We start from the raw sequence: 16,288 nt of genomic DNA, 5'->3' as shown, positions 1-16,288 counted from the left end.
GTTCAAACATTTGCCAAAATCTGAATAAAAAATGCATTTTGATCATCCAGATACCTTCAAATATCACTGTATTCAGAATTTGTTTGATTGAACACACCATTTGTTCAACCAATGGGGTGATTTTGAGGTGGTTTTATGTTTTTCCAATTTAATAAAAAAAGAAAAAACAAAACAATAAAAAATAATAATAAATGAACACATGATACTTAAGCCATTACTGTTAAATGTCAGATATCAGACAATTTCTTTTCCTAATACACACTTGGATGAGGTTTTATCATTCAAAACCAAGAAAAAATGACAGTTACAGACAGGGTTAGATATGTAAGACGGGTTACATAAAAAGCATTTTTTTTTAATACAACAGAAAAGGTTGATAAACTGTATAGAAATGTTCTGTTTTGCCATTAATTGTATATCTATTTTTTTCTATTTGAGTAAACTGCAACAGGTCATACATCCAATGCTGGCCAAAGATGTGTTTTTCCAGTTCAGTAGTATAATTATTTGAGCAATAATTAAGCAAAAGGCTAATACACTTGACTGCAAAGATGCAAGCGATAGGATTAAGTCCAAACAGTGCCACTAAAGGACATGGTTCAATTTTTAGAAGAAAAATATCAGAGTTTGATTTAAACATTGATGTCCAAAAAGAAATTAACTCTGGACAAAACCAAATAGTATGATAAAGGGTACCTGGAGCTTGTCGGCATCTGTCACAAATAGGATTAACTTCATGGGTTTGTTTTAGACAGTTTAACTTTTGTCCGATAAATTCTGTGTAATAGTTTAAACTGTATTAGTAAATGACGAGCTCAGATAGAAGTGGTATGTACGTGACAAAGAACTTCTGACCATTCATCATCTGAAAAAACAAGGTTAACATCTGATTGCTAGTGATTCATAATTTTATTTTAGACCAAGAAGAAGAATCTGACGTTATAATAAATGAGAAAATAGTTTTATATATGTTGGAGAAAGCACCCTTAGAATATTTTATTTCCAAGAGTTGATCAATCTCTTGTTTAAGAGGTGCATGGGGGAAGTGAGAAAACGAATTTCTTATAAATTCTCGAGTCTGCAAATACCCAAAGAAGTGAGTTTTTGGAAGCCTGAATTTTTCTATGAGATATGAAAAGGTTACAAAAGTATTCTCGTGAAAGAGGTCATTAATATTTAAAACACCTCTTCTAAACCATAATGTAAATGCTCCATCTGATACAAAAGGCAAAAAAGAAGGATTTTTGGTCACACTACAATAAGGTTCATTAGTTAATGTCAATTAATGCATTTATTAACATGAACAAACAATGAACAATACATATACAACTGTATTTGTTGATGTTACTTAACGTTAGTTAATGAAAATACAGTAGTTCATTGTTAGTTCATGTTAACTCATGGTGCATTAATGTTAACAAGCATGGACTTGGATGTTAATAATGCATTAGTAAATGTTCAATTATGATTACTAAATGCTGTACATGTGTTGTTCATGATTAGTTCATGTTAGTAAATGCATTAACTAATGAACCTTATTGTAAAGTGTTACCAGATTTTTATATATAGGAGACAAATACGACATTGCCTAAATGGGTTATCTTTTTGACTAATGACAGGGACAGGGAGTTAAGGAAGAGTTCAGATTCAAAAACCTGTAAGTGTTATTTCACTTTAAAGGCAATAAAAGGAACTTATTTGTTACTACAAAAGTAAAATAACATATCCTACACAAAGGAGTCAGAGAAAAACGCTAATTTTAGAAGAAAATATTGGATGGCTTTGAGAGGTTTTTTCATCTAACTCTTTATATTCAGGTAACCCGTTAATTAAAAAATCATTTTAACTTAATATAGTGACAAATATAAATTCAACTTTAAGAATTTACTGTTGAAAAACATTATTTTACCACTATACATGACTCTCTACAGTGGATTTGAGGGACCGAGCAGCTTTGATAATCACCCTGAATCGATGCCCTCTGTCTGAGGAGAGGTTAAGAGAGGATTTAGCCACTGAGTGTCAGAACAGAAGATCTCTTCAAAAACGACAGCTTCTTATCTCACACGTGCTGCCTTTTCAAAAGAAACATTTCACCTCACACTATATAGTGCTAATCACGTCCACCTAAACTCTGAGGTGTTCACCCCCAACCACTATCCCGTGGGAAGCTGTAGGGTGAAAGCAGTCATGGTAACTAGAATTACAAGCGGCTGGCAGGAGTTTGCTGTCAGAAACTGTGCCTTACTGACCCAGGAGCTGCAGCAGCATCGCACAATACCACACACACACCCTTCTGCCTTCCTGTTGGCTCACTGCTATGATTTAATGGGGCTGTATGCATTCAGTAGTTTCCTAGTAGTGTGTGTTTGTGCCAGTGCAATTGTGTTAAAAGGGTAGCCCCTCTGATGCAATTAATCCTACAAAAACCGTAAGAATAACAGATGGGCTGTAGAGAGTGTTTTAAAGAGTGTTTAAACTTTTATGGGTTGTGAGATTTTGGGGCAACCTTTTCATAGTTGATACATTGCATCGGGGAAGTATTCATAGCGCTTCACTTTTTCCACATTTTTTAAATGTTACAGCCTTATTCCAAAATGGATTCAATTAATTTATTTCCTTAAAATTCTACACACAACACCCCATAATGACAATGTGAATTTTTTTTTAAATTGTTGATTTTATTAAAAATAGAAAACCTGAAAAATGACATGTGCATAAGTATTCACACGCTTTACTCAATACTTTGTTGATGCACCTTTGGCAGCAATATGCTTATTTCACACGGCCGCCATTTTAAAACACGAAAGCGAGGATGAGGTGGGAAGAAACCCGTAAGTTTAGGACCAGCACTGTAAACATTGCAACAACATTTTAAAATTTGGCTCAAACAAAATCAAGTATGCAGCCACTGATTTGATTTCATTTTATGTATGACAGTGATGTATTGCATTTATTGTATTGTAAGTGTATATTGTATTGGTTATTACTGTTAAATTTGTTACTTCCTGTCCAGGGACTACAGATGTAAACTAGCTTTACAGCTAACTCTGGCACAACATGTCATGTTGTACATTGTCCCTGTATAAATAAATAAAATAAATACTATATACTATAAATACTAAATACTAAATAAATGCTGTGGACTACAAACCTGCAGTTGTTGTCGAGATTTCAAAATGCAGAAATGATGTAAACATCACTTTAATATCATTCAGCTCAGTTTAATTTAAACGATTAAAAGCAAATTAGGCATCAAACAACATTACATTCTGTTTAAGAGTAATACGCTTAAGTTTCCTCCTAGGTTTCAGTTTATGGCAGCAGGTAAATACCGTGGAGACGCTTTCCTGCTTCAGCCTCTGTAACCCGGTGAGCAATAAAACAATGCAGTCCTCTGTAGCACATCCTCGTATTGTCTGTAGCAGTGTTGTCCCGGTACTGAAATTTTAGAAGGTCCATTTCCGGCTAACATTTAAGGTCATCAGTTTACCTCTCTTCACAGATTGCAAACACAGATAGACGGACCTTGGATCGTTTTAAAGCCGTGCAGATCAGTCGATTTATCAGCGGATCACTCGTCTGTGTTTGCACTTTGTAAACAGTGGTGAAGTGCAATGAACTGATGACCTTCACAACCAATCACAGTCTTTCTGTTAAGCATGTGAACACCATGGCAAATCAGCTCTGTTTAAGAAGGCCATTGTAATGAAGTTTACGGCCCTTTGGCCGCCGGGAAAAAGGAGGCGGAGAACCGACGCAGGTTTAAAATATTTATTAATAATAATGACGGCAGCTCCTCACGGAGACTGCCATTTAAACCAAAACAACCGGACGGCAGCTCCTCGCGGAGACTGCCGTCAAACTGAAAGCAAAAGTAAAACAATATGCCCGGGCCCGGTCCTCTCTCGGCTTCCTCTGCCATCGTTCCTCCCTTTATTGTCCAGAGCTCCTTCCGTGGGATCCGAGGCAGGTGCGCACCGCACGTGTATCCACTTACGCGGTGGCCTCACCCCGTTCCCACGGCTCTCGGCCACGCCCCCTTGCCACATACCCCCATCTCCCATCACAGGCCGGGGGCACCCCGTGGCTGTGCATACTCCGAGGGGGGGGTTTGGCGCCACAGCACCCGCGAGACCTATATGAGACGGGCCGAGAGAAAAGGAGATGGAAAAAAAAAAAGGAGGAAAGACAGAGTAGACCGAGAAAGGGGAGAGAGGAAAAAAAAAAATTGGGGTTCGGTTCTCCAGACACGCTGCCACTCGGTCCTCCACCAGCTGAGAGATGCGACGTCGTGCTGGGAGCCCTGTGGAGGAATCTATCCACCCGTCCGTCTTCTGGCATCCGGCGGCGGTTCTCCTGGCTGGCTGGCGGCATTTCTGGTCTCCTGCTCCGCTCCCGCTTCGGTGGATGGATGCAGGCTCTGGCATCATGGCGGATCGCGGCGACTCCCCCGGGTTCTGTGGGATGGCTCCCTTCAGCTCTTTCCCTTCCGGTGGTGAGCCCCGCGTCCCCTGCTCCTCCCCATGCTGGGAGATGACAGCAGGCAGATCCTTTCCTCGCCAGCCTCAGGCCGCCCCGGCACTCTTGGCAGACGAACGGGTTTCTCCCCCACTCGGGTTAACTCCCGAACACTCGCCCCCTCTCTCAGTGGCGAGGGCATCTGGACAACGCGTCCCTCCTTCTCCCGGGCTTCGGCACCACTGTAATGAAGTTTACGGCCCTTTGGCCGCCGGGAAAAAGGAGGCGGAGAACCGACGCAGGTTTAAAATATTTATTAATAATAATGACGGCAGCTCCTCACGGAGACTGCCATTTAAACCAAAACAACCGGACGGCAGCTCCTCGTGGAGACTACCGTCAAACTGAAAGCAAAAGTAAAATAATATGCCCGGGCCCGGTCCTCTCTCGGCTTCCTCTGCCATCGGTCCTCCCTTTATTGTCCAGAGCTCCTTCCGTGGGATCCGAGGCAGGTGCGCACCGCACGTGTATCCACTTACGCGGTGGCCTCACCCCGTTCCCACGGCTCTCGGCCACGCCCCCTCGCCACAGCCATCAACATGTTAACAGGAAATGTAAATTTTTTTACATTTCAGTACCAACATTTTTTATTGTGACAAGTCTAATATAGTGAAAGAATCAGTTCATTAACACTAAGGCCCCGTTTACACTAATGCGTTTTAGTTTGAAAACGCATAAGTTTTGCTACGGTTACGCCAACCGTCCACACTATGCCGGAGTTCTCGAGCGCCGAAAACGGAGCGTTTCAAAAACGCTGAAGAGGCCGTTTTCATTCTGAAACGCTGCTGCTCCGTCTCAGTGTGGATGATGGAAAACGGAGACATCTGAAAACGGAGGTGGGGCTGCTGACATTCGCCTCTCTGATTGGGGCTTTTCCTGAATATTAAGTAGCCTAACACACACAGTTCGTATAACAAAACAGAGCCGATAACAACTGCCTCCTTTCAATTTCAGTGAAAATACGAAACATACCCTCTCTTTTGCTGAATATCAGTTTTAGTAATCGATAATGGCCATTATAAAAGTATGACATACAATAAGTTTTTACATTATAGGAAATAAAGGCAAGCGATCAGTCAATATACATAATAGGCTACGTGGTTTCATCAATCATTTACTTATCTTTGCGCTCAGCCAAAACACGTTACCTGAGAAAAAGTAAGATTCTAATGACCAAAGTCAGGGAATGTGTCGTTAGATAAAGTCAACAAGATGAATGAAATATCCCGTATAATAAATATAGTGAGATATTAGATCCAGCGGGAGATGCTTGATGAGGAGTCCGACTAGCAGAGCTCTCATCTGGGTAGATGGGCTGCAGCGCTTGCCAGAGAGTGTCTGTGTGGTCACGTGATGTGCGTTTTCAGCGTTTTGGTGTGGACGGAGAGCAGTTCAGAAACGCTGGATAAAACGTGAGTGTGGACGCGGATCGTTTTCATTCTAAAACGCCGTTTTAAAACTAAAACGCACTAGTGTAAACGGGGCCTAAGTTTGATAAAAGACATCGTTAGTGCCATTTCCCTTAGCTGAAAATGAGGTCCAGTATCCCTTTTTATTTTCACTCCTCATTCAGAACGAATCTTTGGGTCACTTGGAAAGCGATGAAATAATAAATTTGTGTAACTTTCTCCTCGCTGATAAGATAAACAGCCAGGTACAAAACATTCCTCTGTGAGTCAGATGATACTTCGGGTTTCTTCCCACTGCAGCCTCGATTTCGCTGTTCAAAATGGCGGCCGTGTGAAATCAGTCTATTACAGCTAAGTCTTTTTGAATATGATGTCACAAGCTTGGCTCACCTGACTTTGGGAATTTTTGCCCATTTCTTTTTGCAGTACCTCTCAAGCTCTATCATTGGATAGAGCTTTGGATGGGAAGCAACAGCGTACAGCCATTTTCAGATCTCTCCAGAGATGTTCAATAGGATTTAGGTCTGGGCTCTGTGTGGGCCACTCAAAGACATTCACCGAGTTGTTGTAAAGCCACTCCATTGATATTTTGGCAGTGTGCTTTGGCTTATTGTCCTGCTGGAAGATGAACCGTCGCCCCAGTCTGAGGTCTAGAGCACTCTGAGGCAGGTTTTTATTCAGGGTGTCTCTGTACATTGCTGCATTCATCTTTTCCTCTATCCTGACTAGTCTTTCAGTTCCTGCTGCTGAAAAACATCCCCACAACAAGATGCTGCCACCACCATCCTCCACTGTTGGAATGAACTGCCAACCTTGCTATTCCTCATAGTAATACCAAGTAAAGTTAAGCAGCTGTTTATAAAAGTTATGCTCCAATCACACCTGATAATGAGTTTTTGCATTAGTGTGATCACAAATGGATGCTTAGTGTAAACATGCTTAGTGTTTGTCCATTTTGCCAGCCGTGTAGTGTTAAATGTTGCAGTGCTAGTATGTTTCTTTTACATCACAGTTGAGGGAAAAATGTCAAAACAAAGGATTTTCACTGGAGAAGAGGCCGTTTTAATAACAATCTGACTTAATCTTTCTGGATCCTGAGTCTGTGGAGGCTGGAACCCCTCACTAATTTTTGTGGCTTTTGGAAGTGTGGAATTTTTGGTAACACTTTATTCTGATGGTCCATTTGAGTATTAGTAGACTGTCTGCTTAATATCTGCTGATACTGCTCCTTCAACAGACATTTAACTGACTGTAAGAAACTTTACAGGTACATGTCAACTTACACTAACCCTAACCCCATCCTGACAGTCTACTTATAGTCTAATGAGAATTAGTTGTCATGTAGATGCAATGTAACTTAAATTCAACAAACAGACCATCAAAATAAAGTGTGACCATTTTTTTTTGTCTTAATTAACCTCTTGGTCTTTATTGAACATATTGGTCTCTATTAACTGTATATGAACTGTAATTCTTCTACAGTTATCCAACATTTATGGAGCCTTCAACAAAAGACAGCTTGCCCACTGCATTTGTCAAGTCAATGAAAACGACACTAAAATATGCAAAGGTAAAATAACGCAAGATCGCATTTACAATGACAGTTTAAAAACTTGTATTTATTTTAAAAGTATCAGGTAAATCACACAGGATTTGAGAAAAGGGTTAGCTTTGTTCAATGGCAATTGGTTTGATCATTTCTGATGGGGAATTTTCGGTGTCCAAATGCATTTCGGGGGCTACTGAACATGCAAATCCAAGCTTGCATGCATCTGTTCATGATTTTTCCCACAGTACGATCTGTTTAAAAGGCATGTGCTTTTTCAAACATCTCCTCTCTGCTTCTGCTTTTAGAGATGGATGGTGGCAGCAATTAGCAATGAGTGGACGTGTGGCATTTGACCGTCGCGGGAGGCTCACAGTTTGATGTTTGAGTCAAAAAACGAGCGTAAGAGATCCCTTTATCCCTCCATTCTCCCCCCACTCCATCTCCTTTCATTACCAATCCCTCCTTTTATTCGAGTCTGGATTTCATTTCCAGAAAGCAAGACGAAAGGAGCTGGAGAGAAGTCGGCCCGTACGCTGTGCCCGTTCTGTTATTTTTTGTTGTCCACCCGCTTCAAAGCCCGAGCTTTCTTCTCGTTCTCCATTCTGATTATTGTTTCTTTTCCAGGGTTTTTCTGCCTCCTTCGCTTCTCCTCCTCTTCCTCTGGGGTTTTTGATCTTTTGCATGGCACACTTCCTTCGCTGATGACAAATTAAGGGGGGAAAATCGCAGTGGAAATTGGACGAAAGCAGCAGAGGGGGAATTAAGTAAATAAATAAGTTGATCTGTAAAAATAGTTTGCAGCGGGGGGAAACCGAGAACAAGAGCCAGAGAACAAAGCGAATTCTGGTATTGAGCAAAGCGGCTTCTTACGCCACTTCAGCCCTCCCTTCTCACCACAACAAGAACAGCCTCACAATCGGAATTAACAAGCTCATATTTTTACGATTCTCTCATAGAAAGAAACGCACACACATTTAGCATTGGCTGTTTTACATTTCACACACACACACACACAAGCTAATGTGCAACTCGCATATTAAAAGTTACTGCCAAACAACAGCAGCCAAAGCTCACACACTCTTCCTCAAGCGGTAATGGTGTATTAATTTGTGCTGACACACACTCGCTCACTCACACACACACAGCCACATGCATTTAACCAGCTCTACCACATCTTGCACGGCTTTCTTCCCTTTATGTGTAAATCTCAGCGGCTGACCCCAAAATCAGCCTGTGTTTTGATGTTCCTTTTCATTTGACTCTGTGAGTGTCGAAGCCCCCACTGCGAGCACTGGCGAATCCCACAGGGATGCATCTCTCCTCCAGCCACTAGAGGAATGCCAGACACTCAGCCCTGCCCACTTTAAAGGCTGCAAATGACACTGTTCTTCATTGCGTGAATTTGTGTATGTATATTCATGGACATGTGTCCCCCAAGTACGAATGCACTGAATGCAGGACACATGTCACAACCGACTGAGGTGGAGCCAGTGCGTTTGCTATTCCATGGGTATTTTTTTTGGTATTCAAACAGTCATTTAGTCATGGGTATGTTTAGTTCTCCAAAGTTTCCAACTATATTTTCAGTATTATTTTAATTATGTACTTTTTCTTACACTTTAAAAAATGTCCTTTAAATATTTATCATTTAATTCCGAATTTTGCAATTCAAGAATTTTTTCATTTATTTACAGTTATGAATTGCATTGGAGGACCTTGATCTCTGTGCTGTCTACTCTTGATGTTGAAAATACAACTTTGCATTTCAACAGAGTGACTTAGTATTTTAGTACTTTAAAACAATCTAATGCATAAGAAATAATATATATATGTATATATATATATATATATATATATATATATATATATATATATATATATATATATATATATATAAATTAATGGTTTATTGTCACTTAATTTCGCACCAAACCACACAATGTATCACTTCATATTAAATGTCAATAAAAGCAACCTTTTCAAACTTTTTCAACATAAAAAGTTCATTGAGGAAAGATCAAGGTCCTATAATGCAATTCAAAAGCATAAACATGCCTGGGGTGCGTTTCCCAAACAACGGCATGACCCGCGGCTGAACTATCATAATATGATGCATTGTTTGGAAAAAGAACTATGTAGTGACGACTGTTTCCCAAAACCTGTAGTTTCTCTGTCCCAGCTCCATCGTTTGAACCACATTAGTTATAATGTAAAACGCCCATAATGATGCTTTAAACAGAGTGGAGTAACAACTTCCTTAGATAAAGACCCCATAAATATATAAAATTTTTTTAAAATTTTTACACGCACATGCATTAAAAAAATATATTAGTTCTGGTAAAAACATGCACTCGTTTTCCATACTAACTAAAATATGTCTAAATGGCACATACAGAGCCTGTGTCCTCTAAACTAAACAAATATTATTTAGAATATTCCACATTCTATTCTAAAACATAAAATCACTTACAAAAGCTAACACTTGTTCTAGTATCATATATAAATCATATAAATAAATTAATAATGAGGTTATTTATTAAGAAATTAAATTCAATATTTTTTAGTAAATGAAAAAAATATATATTAATATTAATGATGATAATAATGATGATTATTAATATTAGGTAGGATATTGTTTATTTATTTTTTATCTTTTTTAAAGTCTACTTTTACAATTTGACACTTTCAAGCCACTGCAGAAATGTTCTAACCAACAGGCCTACATCATATACAGTACAGATACTTAATAAATAACCTACTATAAATTAAAAGCATTAACGTATGCTATGTTTTTTGTTTTCACAAGCTTTGGAGATGCAACGTAAATCCTGCTTTTAAATAATATGACATCTATAGCATTCATCATGAGCCACAGCTGTGTTCAAAATGACATCAATGTTTTCAAAGTGCACTGAGAAAGAAATGCTATTGTAAACATGAAGATCGCTTAAACTGAACTGTAAAAATACTTTGATTGCAAATTACATCTAAATGACTTTAGTGTTTTTTTTTTTTTCGTTTTTTTTTTTTTGTACTTTAAATGTTAAAATGTTCTAAACAAATAGGGCATTGGGGAATAACTGGGAATAGAACACAGCCAGGAACTATGTTCCTAATTACAGCTCCATAGGTGTAGTTGCAAGTTTATAAGTTTGTGATGCAGTTTGCGAATGTTCGTTGGAACAATATATTTAGGAAACCCCAAATCAACGAAATATGTTTGTAACTAAAGTCATCTCTCTTAGGTGTAATTTGCTTTCAATGTATTTTTTACAGTTCAGGTTTAGCTATCTTCATATTGACAATTGCGTTCCCTTCGTAGTGCCAAAGGGACGTTCGTGATCACCTTTTTGCTATAGCTAAATTGATGAATGGGACACAATGTAGTCCCATGGACTTATTGGACATGTGCACTCACCAGGCACTGTTAGTCTTCAAGACACCATTTGGGATAGGAACCTTGATACGTTGGTTCTAATGCGTTTAATTAGGGTAGGAACTAAACTTTGCAGGACATTAGCCCCTTTGCACACATTCAGACCTTTCCCAGCAATTTTCCGGAATGGGATCATGTGTGAACAGACCCTTTTTAAATTACTGGTAAATTTGTTAAGGCAATTTTCCGGAAAGCGAGGTTGTAACATTACTGGTAATTTGCCGGAATGCTGCTCTGTGTAAACACAGAAGGAAAATTGCTGGGAAAAGTGCATTCACATTTAGAACATGAGACATTACGTGATGTAGACGTGAGATGTCTACGCCAGCCAATCAAACCATTCAGCGCATCCTTGCTGTTTATAAAAATATTTTCTGGAATATTTTTTTAAACACATTGAGCAGCTAGATGTTAGTCAAATGGCATTTCTGTGTTCCTTCTTAATGCCAACTGTAAAGCATTATCAATAAAATGCTTATGATAAACTGCAGTTGGTTTACCTTCAAGCTCTGCTTCAGTTGCTTAATGCGTGTGCACGTGAAGAACTGCTCTGGTGAGCGCCAGCACACACACATATTATATACATCTCGACATGCGAACGTGTTCCTCCGTGTATTCATTGAGGATGTTAAGAATGCTTATCCATCCACAGAATTTGTAATGTCGTCAAACGTGTAAACATTTAGGTGCGGTTCGCGCTTCTGCCTTTGGATGTCTCTAGGACAAAGTGACTGCATGAATGGTAAAGCTATAAATAAAAGTGAAACCATCAACAAAAGCCCTACCCCTTTTATGTTTACAAATACAAGCGCAGCCCTTTAGAGCTCATTTGTTGTTAATGATGTCAGAATTTACCGGTATTTTGAAATGCATGTGTGAATGAACTTTTATGAAAAATTCAGGAAGGTCCTTGCCTGTGTAAACTGCATTTTTATTGAATATACCGTAATCAAAGTCGTTGTGGAAATTTTACGGATGTTGACAGGTATCACTGTGTAATAGGGGCTATTGTGTTTTAAGGAACAGGTTTGACAACCCTGCCATAGTCTTCAGTCTTAGATACGATACTTTAATGACATTAAAGTATTAGAAGCATGCAACATCCAGCTGAAAAGCAGTGTGGGGTATTGTTGATGGGGAAAAGGCGTAAATGGGGCATAGGAAACTTGGAGGGAGTCAAGACCCACGTTTTCTGTGTTCACGTGAAAGGGTAGGAGTGTCCCAATTCACTTTAGCTGAAAGTGTGGGGCTAAGGGGAAGGGCTAGATAGCCCTTGAAACTGAGATTTTCCAGGACCACACTAGAAATCAGGAGATAAGAAACTTTTCCTGAATGCACCAGCTACAACGGCAGCATGGCTGCATGCGTTAGGGGATGCATAAATTAGTATTTTTTGTCATTATTAAGAATTTTCACAACAAACAAGCATTTGTTTTGATACATTCATAACCGCGTTCATGTTTTACTGTTATGCTTTTTTTTTAAACGTAAAAAAAAATATATAAAAACAAATTTTAAAAATTGCTTCATTTCGATGACAATCGAATCAGAAAAGTAGTGGATTGGAATGACCGTTTTTACTGTGTCTGGAAGGCTATAAAGTTGATTTTGTTTTCGTGTGATTATATAGATAAATATGGCCATGGTGTAAATGCAAAGTACAATTACAAGCTTATTTACACATTATATCATTATGATAACATGATATTGTTAACAACTGTAATTTCCTGAAGATTAATAGAAATTCAGCTAGAATGACTATATCAGTCGCTGTCGTCAATCTGAAGTAAGAGATTGCGATGACATATGATGAGGTGTGTGTGTGTGTGTCGTAGTGGTTTTCCATTTCTTATGGGTAAATTTTGATGCCTACTCTGTTTTAAGGTGTAGTGGTAAGGGCAAAAAAAAAGTAGGCCTTTCCTGTGTCAGAACTAAACTCTGCAGGCCAGAGGCCCTCCAGGAACAAGTTTAAGCATTGTAGAATTAAGTGTTCTTCATCAGTTCTCCACTATTGTAACTTTTGTGGTTGTCATGTTTTAGCCAAAAGGCATGCAATGTCCAGTTGTTGAAGCTTGCTTGTTGTAATCGGCTGTTAACAGAATACTGCTGGAGGCAGCCTGATCAGGAAGCCTCTAAAATAATTGTAATCGAGAGCAATAAAATAATCGTAAATTACTTACCATGGGGGAAACCGAGTCATAGCACATATGGCTTGGAGGGGCCCACACAGCCCAGAATGCAGTTTTTACTGAGGGACACCGCCTCCTTTCCTGAAATACAGGGGGCCTAGAGTAGAAACCTGTGCATGGGCCCAGAATTACCACTAGAGTCAGGCCCAAAATCAGGCTTGAAATCTTTAAGCCTGTGGCAAGCCTAAGTGTGGCCAAATTTACTCTGCATGTATGTACTGTAAGAAAAGAAGTGGCTTTGGGCCCATCCAGTCAGTGAAGGTTGCATTAACATGATTTACAGATTGAAGATGACAGAAAGACAGGCGTCATCTAGTGCTATCAAAAGACAACGTGTGATTTCAGGCAGCAACTAAGACAGCCCTCTCCTCCTCCCTCTATCTCTGCCAGAGGAAGACAGCAACAGTGTTTACCCACGCAGCCATGCCCGCCTCATCCGGCTCCCAAAAGATAAATAAGAAGGGCAAAAGCCAACAAGAGGAAGCAGAATGAGCCCTTTGTGGCTGAGAGCGAGGTCCCTTTCAAGCTGTTTTCCCACAGCGCCGAGCCCCCGATAGAGGGCCTGACTGCGGTAACTCTCGCTGGTGCCGGGGCCCAGACGGGCCGGGTAGGCCTCACTAGGCCACAAGCAGCCATTGTCTGTCGCCACAGAAACCAGCGTCTTCATGTCAGACATGTTTTTCTGTTTGTTTTCTTTTTTTCCTCTTTAATGTGGCCAGGGGAATGTTTCCTCCCCTTCTCCCCCCAACCCATCCACATTTCTTTCCCTTTTTTCTTCTCCCTTCAAATGTTGTCCTCCTCCCTCTCTTTCTTGCTTCATCTCGTTTTATTCCTCCAAAAGATTGTCATTTGGAAGGCTCTTGAGCGGTAGGCAGGCCCTATCTTTGTCATGTTGTTGTGGCCGTCCTCTCATTTTTTTTAAATCTCACTTTATGAGGTTTTGGCACGAGCCCATACTTCTTCTGACTTGAAAAAGGGTGAAAAAACAACAACAAAACATCCCCAAAGAATTCTGTCGTTCCCACGCTAAGCCAATTTTCTTCTTAAGATTAAACAAGCTCCAACGACAAAAAGGAAAAGGAGAAAGTGGAGAAAAGCGAGAAGATCTGGTTATGATTCGAGGCTCTAAACTAAGAGAGGATGCCCCACAGACATCGAATGAGAAAAACAAATCTGGAAAAAAAGAGAAGAGTTTCTATTTTTAAGAGTCTAAAGAATGTCACTGTGTGCCATGACTCAAAGGATTTGCAGCTCCATGGTAATCAGTTCATTCTGACTGAGATCGTCGACCACATCACACGCACTACGCCATCTTTTATGAGTCGGGCGAGAGGAGGGGAAGAAACGCAAGTCAGAGTAATTTATTTTGTGCTCATTGCCAGTGCCACAGCATTGTTTTGGCAATGTTACTCTAAATGCTCTTTGGTATTTGCAACCACTGTTTATCTTTAAATGGATGTGTTTTATGAGGCTGAAATATCTCCTCGGTTTTGTGTTTAAATTTTTCTAAATGTTGATACATCTTCAAGTAATTTATGACTTATGCTGGGTTCAGACAATGAATATGAGCCCAATTTTGGCACAATCCAGTTAACATTGGCATGGGTGTCCAAACGTGCTCCTGGAGTTTAGCTCCAGCCCAATTAAGCACACTTTAACCCACTAATCAAAAATCTTCAGACTCCCTTGAAACTTCCAGGCAAATGTGTTGAAGCTGGCTGAACCTAAATTCTTTAGAACAGTAACTTGAGGGTTTAGCCGCAGTCACACTAGAATTTGAGCACGCAAAAAAGTTGTGGCATTAAATAAGATGATTAGTTAGCAGTTGGTCTATTTTTTTATTTCTGTACTGAGAGGTCATGTTTTGATCTTCTGTTAGTCTCAAGGAATCACGTGATGCAATTTCACAGGTCAGAGTTCATTATGCTTGAACTTTGCAATTTAGCAACATGTCGCATGAGCTACGATTCCAGTCTGCCACATTCACATGCATATGAATGGAAGATGTGTGACAACGGCATTATTCATAGTCTTACACTTTTACATTTCCTGTTAATGTGTGATGGTGGAAGGTTTAGTTAAAAAAATATACCTCATGTAGGCCTATACATTTTTTGAAAATGTTTATTAATGCATTTAACCTTTGCTAATTGTTTACTGTTTAATGAAACCTGCTCAAGAAATTTGTGCAAAGTTTTATAGTTGTCTGCTCCAAATAACAAAAGCCATGTTTATATTTAAAATAATAATAATAATAAAAATAATAATATATTTATGTATGGCAGCGCTGTCTTCTCACAACAAGAAGGTCATTGGTTGAAGCCCCAGCTGGGTCAGTTGGCATTTCTTTGTGGAATTTGCATATTCTCTCTGTGTTGGCATGGGTTTCCTCCGGGTGCTCTGGTTTCCTCCACTAGTCCAAAGACATGGGCTGTAGGTAAATGGGTAAACTAAATTCTCTGTAGTGTATGTGTGTATGTCCTGGTACTCCAGGTTAGGGGTTGAGTGTTGGGCTAACGACCCACCTTGTAAAAATTAGATGTTACAAAACACCAACATGGTGTGGCTAAATATCAATTTTGTTATAAATGACCCTGGGAGTAAGTAAGTAAGTGTATATATTTAGTAAGTGTATATATTTAGTAAGTGTGTATATATATATATATATATATATATATATATATATATATATATATATAGAGAAGATCGTATCGGCCAATAATCAAATATAATGACTCAGTCGGTACTTGCCAATTTGGCCGATCTCATAAACCTATCACAGGGGTTTGTTTAGGAGTTTACAAGCAGAAGAAGATGTGCAACACGTGAACCATAATATGTGAGGAGATAAATGATGTGTGGAGGCGTGAACAATCGATTCGATCGTATCACAACAGCTAAACTATATACGGATGTGGTGTGACCTTTGTTTATACAGTCTATTGGCACGACTCACGAGTGATGGTCTCTTTGTTGCAAATGCAACCATTTTATTAACTGTGTTTTGAACTACTTGACGGGAGTGATTGTTTGTAATTTTTCTTACCAATTTTTATATCGATGTTATGTTTTTTTTTTTTTAAAGCTGCTTCTGGCTATGATATGTTACACCTAAATGGTAAAAAAAAAATGTGTTTGAGGGATTATATGCAACATTCTTAATTTATTCACTAAGGTAAGGTGA

General features: G+C 39.4%; 2 protein-coding genes and 1 long non-coding RNA gene across 5 annotated transcripts in view; 2 read left to right on the top strand and 1 right to left on the bottom strand.

Annotated features, from left to right (window-relative positions):
* The window catches only part of hpca (hippocalcin), an 802,490-nt gene that overhangs the window by 167,321 nt on the left and 618,881 nt on the right, over positions 1-16,288 (top strand). The window lies entirely within an intron of this gene.
* The window catches only part of zbtb8b (zinc finger and BTB domain containing 8B), a 67,364-nt gene that overhangs the window by 18,462 nt on the left and 32,614 nt on the right, over positions 1-16,288 (top strand). The gene's annotated exons all lie outside the window — the stretch shown is intronic.
* Positions 10,481-12,668, bottom strand: LOC147839602 (uncharacterized). Its single transcript, XR_015517024.1, has 2 exons — positions 10,980-12,668; positions 10,481-10,938 (listed from the first exon to the last, which is right to left on the bottom strand). It is a non-coding gene; the product is annotated as an uncharacterized LOC147839602 (long non-coding RNA).

The sequence above is a fragment of the Danio rerio genome, chromosome 19 (assembly GCF_052040795.2).
Source record: "Danio rerio strain M-AB ecotype USA chromosome 19, GRCz13ab, whole genome shotgun sequence".
Taxonomy (NCBI): domain Eukaryota; kingdom Metazoa; phylum Chordata; class Actinopteri; order Cypriniformes; family Danionidae; genus Danio; species Danio rerio.
This window is presented reverse-complemented; position numbering and strand designations above follow the sequence as displayed.